The sequence below is a fragment of the Mustela lutreola genome, chromosome 8, assembly GCF_030435805.1.
Source record: "Mustela lutreola isolate mMusLut2 chromosome 8, mMusLut2.pri, whole genome shotgun sequence".
NCBI classification, from domain to species: domain Eukaryota; kingdom Metazoa; phylum Chordata; class Mammalia; order Carnivora; family Mustelidae; genus Mustela; species Mustela lutreola.
In genome coordinates this window covers 8161874-8172502 of record NC_081297.1, presented here as the reverse complement: position 1 = coordinate 8172502, position 10629 = coordinate 8161874, and the positions used below count along the sequence as shown (strand labels likewise).

General features: G+C 46.0%; 1 long non-coding RNA gene across 1 annotated transcript in view; it reads right to left on the bottom strand.

Annotated features, from left to right (window-relative positions):
* Positions 1–1368: 1368 nt before the first annotated feature.
* Positions 1369–10629, bottom strand: part of LOC131838091 (uncharacterized) — an 85824-nt gene continuing 76563 nt past the window's right edge. Inside the window, exon 5 of the long non-coding RNA XR_009356468.1 lies at positions 1369–1589. This is a non-coding gene — a long non-coding RNA (uncharacterized LOC131838091). The remainder of the gene's footprint in view (positions 1590–10629) is intronic.

The following is a 10629-nucleotide window of genomic DNA, read 5'->3' as shown; positions in this document are numbered from 1 at the left end:
GGAGATAGAGAAATCATGATTTGGATGAGAAACCACTGACTCAAGATAATTAACTCAAACTATGTGAAAATCGAGATATCACATTCCTAAAACAGGTCGCGTCGAGCTGCTCCCAGATCTACGTACCAGGCTTACAGCGTACCTATATGGAGGATTCTTAGTCTAAAACTCATAAGATAAATTTAACTGGGACCCAGGGCTTCTTGGAACGCAGCTATTCTGCAATGCCATCGCCGCACAAGTGATGCCGGTTGACAGCTTCCCTGCCTCCCTCCATGAGACACAGAGGGAGGAGGGCCCCTCGTGGGAAACCTGCTGGCCAGTCAATGCGGAGGAAACGTTTCTTATCCTCTCATGTTCTCTTTCATTTTTAGTGATTTGAACACTTTTCCCCATCTCTGCCTAGGGTACTGTCTCCACAACCCAGGCCTGCGCTTCCTTTTGCAAGGTCAAAATCTCTGTTCAAAGATTAGATTTCAGTGTAGACATACCCTGCCCCACTCCCTTCAGGGATTGTCACAGAATGATCTTGTGGTGGCCTCTGTGTGTGCCATCAGATAGCCCCTCAAGACTGAAGAATGTACCCCCAGCTGCTAAGAGCACAGTTGCAGGCCTTCTCTTTGGGAATAACACTGCTGAAGAAGACCTCCCCTGCAAGGTCACGATCGTGTCCCAGCTCTGTGGTTCCGAGCTCCCTGTGGGTGTGGCTGAGTCACCACCTCAGTCCCTACCTCCCCACCTCCCCTCCCCCTTGGCCTAATCCTGTGTCCTCCCTCTATCATGAATGTGGGTCCCGAAAGCACGCCATGGTAAATTTCACATTAATATCCATCTCAGAGTTGATGCCTCACATCACTCCACATGCATTTTCAAAGTCCGGAGTAAGTATCCCTCTTACATGTCATTAGTTCCCTGTGTTTACCAGTCACTGTGCTCATATTTTAACTGCAAATTGATCCCTCTGTCTCCTTATCAAAACCATCAGCTTCTTGAGAACAGGAAGCATACCTCATTTATATCTGTATCTCCAAGACCAAGAGCATATTAGGTGCTCAAGAAATACTTTTGAAAGAATGTGTCAATTAATTAAAGGGATAATATTTATGCTTAGGAAAATATATTAGTTAGGGCAAGGCTTCTTGCTATAACAATTAAGCCCCGAATTACAATCACCTAATACAACACACCAGGTACTGGCCAATTTTTTGGATAAAGGACCAGATGGTAAATATTGTAGTCACTGAGGGTGATAGGGTCTCTGTGGCAAACACTTTACTTTCATAGTGCAAAATCAACCATAGACAATAAACAAATGGGCACACTGTGTGTTCCAATAGAACTTTATTTACAAAAACAAGTAGAGGGCCAGATTTCTATCCCACTTCCTCACAAGAGTTGATCAGTTCTTACTCATGTCATCATCAGTACAGTGTAGTGTCATTGCTTAGTGGGCATCTTTCCTCCTTGGGGTAGTTTGGAAAGTCATGTTGCTTCAGTTCTGTGGCTCAACCTTTCCCTGGCATCCAAAGTTCTCCTTTTCCAGCTATTGGCAAGGGAAAAAGAGGCAGCTGCTTCCAAAAATCTTTGCCCTGGAAATCAAACATGAAACTGCCACTGGAATCTCATTTCCAAGAATTCACTGTATGAGCCACAGCTGATGCAAGGGGTCTAGGAAATGTAACCTCTGGCAAAGCAATAGCCCCCCTCAACCATCACACCATATTACCAGGGAAACATGGATTTGTGGTAGGAGCTAGTTGCCTTATGACAGGAGGGCAATTTCTCCATTTTAATAAAACAGTCCTAAGCGGATGTTTCTATTCCCTCTTCTCTTTTTGTTCTAAGAATGTGTACAGTTTTCATGAACTATATTATTCATTCATTTATGTATTCTTTCATGGAGATTCAGTGATGAGCCCAAGACTCATGAACACCCCACTCTTAGGGAATAATATTGTCCAAAGAAATCCAATAATCACACTAACATGAACAACCAAAGCTAAGAGCAGTGGTAACCAACTTTCGTTTTGGTTTTGTGCATTACGCAAGAGGGTATCATGTTGAAACATATATCAGAAAGGCCACTTTAGCTCCACTGTTGAAAATAGCTTGGAGACTGCACAGAGTCCAGTTAGGGGACATTATAAAAGTTTCTGGTGGAGGTGATGAGATAGTAAGGTGGCTGTGGAGACGGAAAAAGTGGATGGATCCAAAGATATTAGGAAGGTGAGATCAAAAGTATGGATCATTCCATATGCAAGAGTGAGGGAAGGAGAAGAATTAAGGGAAACTGGTGCCATATGCTAAGAACAAGTAAGTTCAGGAGAGAAGCAGGTCTGGGGGAGAAGACCAGGGTTCAGTTTTGGACATGTGGTGTTAGATGCACCTTTGGAATATTCAGGTAGAGGAGACAGAAAAGTGACCGTTGGCTTTAGCAACATGAATATCACTGGCAAAGTGTTTTAGGGAAAGCTTACTCAGTGAAATGATGAGTTGTTTGAGGAGATGGAGAGAAGGTGAGGATCCATGGACATTGAGTATAAGGAACACTTTAAAAGAAGTAGGTGGAAGAGAAAGAAGTGATGGTGAATTTTTGTATTACAAAGCTATAATCATCAGGGCAGTATGGTACTGGCACAAAAACAGACACATAGATCAATGGAACAGAACAGAGAGCCCGGAAATAGACCCTCAACTCTATGGTCAACTAATCTTCAACAAAGCAGGAAAGAATATCTAATAGAAAAAAGACAGTCTTTTCAACAAATTGTGCTGGGAAGATTGGACAGCTATGGGTAGAAGAATGAAACTGAACCACTTTCTTGCACCATACACAAAAATAGACTCCAAATGGATGAAAGACCTAAATGTCAGACAGGAATCCTTCAAAATGCTAGAGGAGAACACAGGCAGCAACCTTTTCAACCTCAGCCGCAGCAACTTCTTCCTTGACACAGCTCTAAAGGCCAGTGAAACAAAGGAAAAAGTGAACTATTGAGACTTCATGAAGATAAAAAGTTTTTGCCCAGCAAAGGAAACAATTGGCAAAACCAAAAGACAACTGACAGAATGGGAGAAGATATTTGTGAATGTCTTATCAGATAAAGGGATAGTATCAAAGATCTATAAAGAACTTATCAAACTCAACACCCAAAAACCAAAAAATCCAGTCAAGAAATGGGCAGAAGACAGGAACAGACATTTCTCCAAAGAAGACATCCAAATGGTCAACAGACACAGGAAAAACTGCTTAGCACCCCTCAGCATTAGGGAAACACAAATCAAAACCACAATGAGATACCACCTCACACCAGTCAGAATGGCTGAAATGAACAAATAAGGAAACAACAAATGTTGACAAGAATGCAGAGAAAGGAGAACATGCTTACACTGTTGGTGGGAATGCAAGCTGGTGCAGCCACTCTGGAATACAGTATGAAGGTTCCTCAAAAAGTTGAAAATAGAGCTACCCTAGGACTCAGCAATTGCACTACTGGGTATTTACCCAAAGGATACATATGTAGTGATCCGAAGGGGCACCTACATCACAAAGTTTATAGCAGCAATATCCACAATTGCCAAACTATGAAAAGAGCCAAGAGGTCCAACAACAGGTGAATCGATAACAAAGATGTGGTACATATATACATAATGGGATATTACTCAGCCACCAAAAAAAGATGAAATCTTACCATTTGCAATGACGTGGATGGAATGAGAAGATATTATGCTAAGCAAAATAAATCAGTTAAAGAAAGACAATGATCATGATTTTACTCATATGTGGAAATTAAGAAACAAAATGGAGGATCATAGGGGAATGGGAGGGAAAAAATAAAACAAGAGGAAATCAGAAATGGAGACAAACCATAAGAGACCCTTAACTCTAGGAAACAAATTGAGGGTTGCTTGAGAGGAGGTGGGTGAAGTGATGGGCATTAAGGAGGGCATGTGATGTCATGGGCACTAGATGTTCTATGCAACTAATGAATCACTGAACTTCTGAAACTAATAATACATTATATGTTAATTAATTGAATTTAAATAAAATAATTTTTTTAAGTGATGGTGAATTTTTGGAGAACTGAGTATAATTCAACGTCAGATCCTGTTAGAGGGGAAGATGTTGAACATATAGGAGAAAGCAGGGATCATCAATAGTAGAAGTTTCCCAAGAAGATGCAAGGGCATGGGATACAAAGCAAAGTTGGGGAGGTTCGTTTTAGCTGGAAAATGGGCTAAAATCTGTTGAACTGGAGGGAAGGAAGACAAATAAATGCAAGTAGAGGAACTTTTCACCTTTGGGTACCAGGACAATGGAGAAATTGCCATTGATAGCTTCCGCCGTATCTATGAAGCAGGGATCAAGGTTACCAGTTGAGGAGAAGGAGCAGCTAGAGATGGGGCGGGGAGAGCAAGGCTGACAGAGCAAGAGGGCACGTGATGTAATGAGCACTGGGTGTCCCCTCTAAGAGGGAAGAAGACTTGAAATAATTATTACGAGACGTGGGACAACAACCTGACCCAGGAAACATAACCAGGTGGCAGAACGGTGACAGTCCATCTGAGGTTAGGGACCGTCACTTACCATGCCATCAGTCTGGCCCATTCTTTCCTTTCTGCTGCAACACTGGAGAACAAGGTCCCAAACAAAGTGACCAGCAGAGACAAAATGAGAATATCAAATCGCCAGATGTCCAGTCCCTAGATATTTTGCCCAAGCTCCTTTCCCACTTAAAGGCAGAGTGGAGGAGAATGACATATTTTGAGCAGGGACATCTGCTAACAACCCAATTCTCACAGCCACCATGTGCAGTTAAGTCCTACATCCATTTTACAAGAGAAGATAGAAGATGAGTCTTGGAGAGAACCGTGTAAATTCAGAGCCAAAGCCCACGCTTTTTCCACACTGCCATGCTGTTTCAAAACAAAGTGAAACCGTGTGTGGATTTAATCACACCTCCAATCCCAAAGAAATGTCAAACCAGCTGCATCCGGAAGTTATCTAAGTTTCCACCTTAATGGCATGCTAGCAGGTAGGCTTTTCTTTAGACTAAGGAATTAATCAAACTTCACTGTATCCCTGACACTATCTTCTTTCCCCCAGAAGGGTCTCTGAACTGAATTTTGTCCAATCGTTTCCCAAATACTAACCGATCTCTCTCCAAGATGCAAAACTTTCCATTCACTTTCACAGAGTACTACAGAATTCATTGCTATGATAACTTCATAAGCTAAAGCTTCATAAAAACAGTGAATTGCCTCTCTCCTCCCCCTCCCATCACGATCCCCCACGCTCCTCCCCAAACAAAGGGGAACCATAGCCCTTCTGGGAGGTTTTTAGGAAAACAGCTGTGACTACATTGATACAGGTCAAAAATCATTTTCACTTGTGCTCCCCATTCTGGCCATCCAAGGGTACAGTGACCTCTGGGGGACTGAGAAATGACACAAGAGAGTCCCTGGATGGATCGTGGTGATGTACCATGTTTGTGAGCACCTTTTTAATTAAGGAGAGGATTCTCAAATGCTAGCGCTGCCTAAGGGATTGTCCCTTCAGCGTGTTTTGACTTGTGTTTTGACTTAGACGCATCTAGAATGGAACATGATTGCTACTGTTACAAACTTAGAGAAAATCGAAGGTGGGAACTACTTGCTTTAAGTGATGGTGTGAAGAGACTGTCTCAAGCTTGAAGAGTTAAGATTGAATTCTTCTCTCCAGAAATCCATGAGTCATGTCCCTCTCTAAGTTTTTCTCCAGCAAACTTACCCAGGAGTTCCAGCTGTTGAAGCAAAGATCTCATGATGCCGTGTCCTTGGTACCATGGTGCAGATGGTCAAGCAGCTCTAGTGAAGGCCTGGCCCCACCAACATCCTAACAACTTTGAGACTTCAAAGGAACTTAGACATTGTCCTTCTAGCCTAACACCCATCAGAAATGAAAAAAACAGAGACCCAGAAGGAGACAACGATGCGTCCACGGCCACATGGCTGGTTAGCAGCTGAAAGGGACAAGAACCCAGACCAGAAACTGTTACGTGCTATTGAAGGAGACATAGGTTCTGAACAGAGAGTAGCAGATGAGCAGGAAAGGGTCGAAGAGTAATTTATGACTCTGAAAATGACTCTAAGGAAATTAAAGAGAAAACTTACAAATGGAAAGCACCAGCAAAAGCTAAGTCTCTCTTCCTGACACGATACCCATAAGAAACAAAAATGTAAAGGTGATGAGTGTTAATATGATTGTGGCAAGCCAGGTGTTTAGGCTAAGGTAAATATTCCATTTTTATCTGTGGAAAATGGTCCGAAAGGGGAAAATAAAATGCCTTTTTCTTTACTCCCACAAATGGGACTCATACTTTTTTTTTTTTCTCTTCAAAGGAAGAGGAGGAGGGAGAGTCTTTCTGTTTAAATAAATGTTTAAAAAATTCTCTAGGGTGATGAACCTGAGGGCCATTCCCTCCTCAAAACAGACCTGTTGTGCGTGATGTTTAATACATACGGATGGGCTACCCGGAGACATCACTTACAAATCCATCAAAAACCTACTGAAATCATTGTTGAATGACGCTGAAAATAGTATAAGGTTTTAACGTTTGATTTCTGGTTCGTTTTTCCTCCGTGAGGAGCCAGACCACAGACATTCCCTCATTATTTCCCAGTCTCTCGTGTGTTGTGTTGTAACGTGTTCATGATGAAACAGTACTTTCCTTTCCCATTAAAAGAAACCTCTCATAAAAGGATTTAAAGGGAGTTTTACATCTTAGAGTCCAAGCCATGAAACTATTTACTTCCCTATGAATGGACCCATCAGCTTGGCCCAATAGGTCACTCCAAAGACACTGAAAGTGAACACAATTTTTTATCAGAGGGTTAAAAAATAAAGATGTTGAATCACTTGTGCCCAAGAAGTGAGGATTGTTGGACCAGATGGTAGTTCAGTATCTAATTTCTTGAGAAATCTCCATACTGTTTGCCATGAGGTATCTAACGTAATCAGATCCATAAAAGCAAAAATGGTGGCTGCCAGGGTCTGGGGGCAAGAGGAAATGGGTGCTTGCCATTCAGTGGGTATAAAGTTTCAGTTACGAAAGATGAAAAAGTTTCGGATAACTGCTGTACGGAATCATGCTTATGGTGAATAATACTGTATTGTACATTTAAAAATTCGTTAGGAAGGTAAATCTCATGTTGTGTGTTTTTTTATCACACACAAAAACCCGAAATTACTTGAACCAGGGATAAGTGCAGTAAATAAAACGAGGAAACCTATTTGAAGGTACTTGGGGGCATTCGTGTTTTGAGAACTTGGCTCAGTTAGTTTGAAGCATTCAGAAAGAAATCTGAAGTCAAATTCACACAAGGAAAAGCTTGTTTAGTCTGTTTACTTAATGTCAAAGGCCATAGCTCTTGTTGCTCTGAAGTATTCTAGATGGTTCTCTAAGAGGTATGGTTTTCTGCCGTGAGGTCACAGGTGGAGCTATTTCTACACTTGCACTATAACTAAAAGTCAACACTGGGGACGCCCAGCAGAAATCGGAGAATGCAGACCTAGTCGGTCAGAGACCGAACCTAGATTATCTCCCCATCATGCGTCCAATGTACCATTACCGGAAGACCATCACGCCCGAATCTGGTCTGTAGGCGACGCGTCCCCTGTGGGCCATTAATACATGAGATGAATAAGCTGTGTGCTCCCCGCTTCCCTTTTAGAACAAGAGGTTTCTGACTTTATTTCTCCATCTCTGGCCCACGCCTGACAGGAATAGTTCCAGTGGCTAAAAGGACATTTACATTTTTCACTGATGTTCCCTTTTTCAATAAAATAGTCCTAAGAACTCATTTTCACCCCCATGAGATTTAATAAAGCTCTTTTTACGTTGGATGGGGAAAAACAAAGGAAAGACCATCAAACGTTTTCATTTTTTTTCTGCCGTGGTCCTAAGATGTGTGAGAGAGGATAATGGGCAGGAAGGCAGAGAGAGAGGAAGGCAGGCAGGGCCGTTCACAACTCATCCGTGCAGAAGTTAACAGATACATTTCCAGGAAGCTGATGGTTGCTTGTAGTTTGGCATCGGAGTTTTTTGAACGAGGGAACCAATCTCATCATTTTCCTACCACATGTCGTCGGTAAGTCTGTTTAAATGTAGGAAAGCACCATCAGGCTCACGCTGGCCCTTCTCGCCAAAACTCTCCAGTTCTGTGTAGGCAAGAAGTCATCCGTCGGACATGGCCTGAGAAGAGTCCTTCCTTTTGGTCACCTTCCACAACAAGGAATCTTCATAAATCTCCAACGGGGTACATTTTAAAAATTATTTTAGCGGGGGTTAAAGAAAAGCACTGGGAACTGACTGTGAGATAACAATGCACCGTCCTCACCCGTTAAATACCTCACAGCCTCCATCCTGGCCAGTCCCCTTCTTCCCTCATCCGTGAAGGACCAGTTTGTTTCTCTCTGAACTGACCAACCTGTGTTCCCACCAGGAGATGAGCCTCCCGACTTGGGGGGTAGAAGGTGCTGGCAGGGCTCCCAGCTTTGCTGAGTGACAGAAGAGGCAGGGCCGGCCGTCTCCCAGGGCTGTGCTGGGGCTCCGAGGAGGCAGGTGACGGGAACACTCCCTTGAAGGCCACCATACACCTGTGCAGTGACGATGGGGCCTTGAGGATACATTTCCAATAAGAAGCAACTAGCGGAAGACGTCTACCCTTTTCCATACCGATTTTCATCTTCAGGGCACGTGAGGTGGTATCCCACTATGTGAAGAGTTTGGACCCAGTTTTAAGAGGCCTGTATTGGAATGTCGCTGTAAGAATGAACACACACACTGACACACCCCACAGAGACCCAGAAACGCCAGGTTGAGGCATGGCCAAGAGCAGGAGCTCCTGAGTCAGACGGTCAGAATGTGAATCCAAGCTTTGCCACGTCCTTCCTGTGCCTCCGCCTCCTCCTTGCGAAGTGTGGATCATGACCTCACACACCTTACAGGCTGGCAGGGGAGCTGCGGGACTGGGCAAAGCCGGGAAAACAGAGTCTGGCCCTCGGTAAACCGGAGGAGGACAGCACCCCCACCCCCCACCCCCTGCCCGTTTTCCCACGGCTCCGTGGCCATGGCCGTGAGAATGGCCGGTCCGGGAAGTGCTGGAGAAGCAGGAGCAGAAAGGATGAAGATTCCCTGCAGCCGCGGGGAGCCCAGCCCCGGCCCCTGGCGAGTGCACCTGTCGGGGACCCCGCCGGTACTCTATAACCCGAACGAGTCTGGACCAGGGGGTCGCTAAGGCCCTCTCCAGCTGTTAAGAAGCAGGCGATTTTACTGTAGGTAGAGATCTCGGCGCAGAAATTCAAACTCACACACTGGAACTCGGCTGACTGCCTTCTATCCTTTTTTTTTTTTTTTTTTTTTTTTTTTTTTCAGAAAAAAAGGAGACCACCTCCGGACTTGAGGCTTCCCTCCCCATTCCCGCACCCACAGTGCGGAGGTGCAAAGAGACGTCCCCCTGCGGCCCGGCGCGAGGCCGAGAGCTGCAGAAGCGAGTCCTTCTGCGGGGGCACCTTCGGGCCGCGTCCGCGGGGGCGGCGGCCGTGCAGCGGGGCTGCGGCGCGCGGGAGCGGGGCGCGGCGCGTGGGGGCGGCACCCCGCGGGGCCCGGCGCTCGGTGCGCCCCAGGCCGGGGCAGGACGGAGCTGGGAGCGCGGGCCCCGGGGCTGCAGCGGAGCCCAGCCTGCGGCTTCCAGCACGCTCCAAGCGGGCTGCAGCAGGCCGCGGCTCAGGAGTGCAGAGCTCAGCAGGTTTCTGCAACTGTTTTGACGATGCTTTTGAGTGTTCCCATCACTACCGAGATGCTGCCGCTCTCCTCATGACCACAATCTATTAGCTCCAGTAGCTTTTCAGCGACTCGGCCTCGCCGCAGCTTCCTGCTTACCCTGCGCTCCTGGGGCGCTGCCAGCCCCCCCCCCGCTCCCCCCCCCCCGCCCCGCGGGGACCACGCGGTTAGGGGGCGATGCCACCCCACCCCACCCCACCCCACCTCCACCGCCCAGCGGCCTGACTCCCGGGAGCTGTTTCTTTTTAAAATGATCATCAGAAGCCCCTTGTCACCAGTTTCTAACAGGGCCTGGGGCGCGCAGCCCTCTTTAAGAAAGCAGAGCATTTGACCTTGTGCCCATGCCAAGGGCATTTAGGCCGGGCTGCCCGGATCCAGGAAGGCCAAAGGCATGTGAGCTTCAGGAAGGGGCTGGCTTCATCGGGCCAATAGTGAGGTCTGGTGTGTAAGGTGTGGTGCTGACCTCTCCACTAGATTTGTCTGTGGCTCTTCGGTGAAGAATTACACTTTGGTGTGTGAGTGTGTGTGCGTGTGTTGCATGTGTGTGTCTCACACAAGCTGGAGGGGGAAAAAAGATCTTCTGGAAGATGCATTGTAGTTAGTGTTTTGGCCCTAACTGGGAGGAATTTCAAAGAGAAGACTCGGAAATGGAAAAAGTAAATTCACTGAAAGAGGGAGTACAATTTGCCCTAAAACACAAAACTCCAGCGTTTCACGGGGCTGGCCATGGAACAGACGCCTTCTCTCCGGACCTGGCAGGGGGAGACGGGGCGTTGGAGGGGCCGCCTGACTTCCTCAGCTGTTC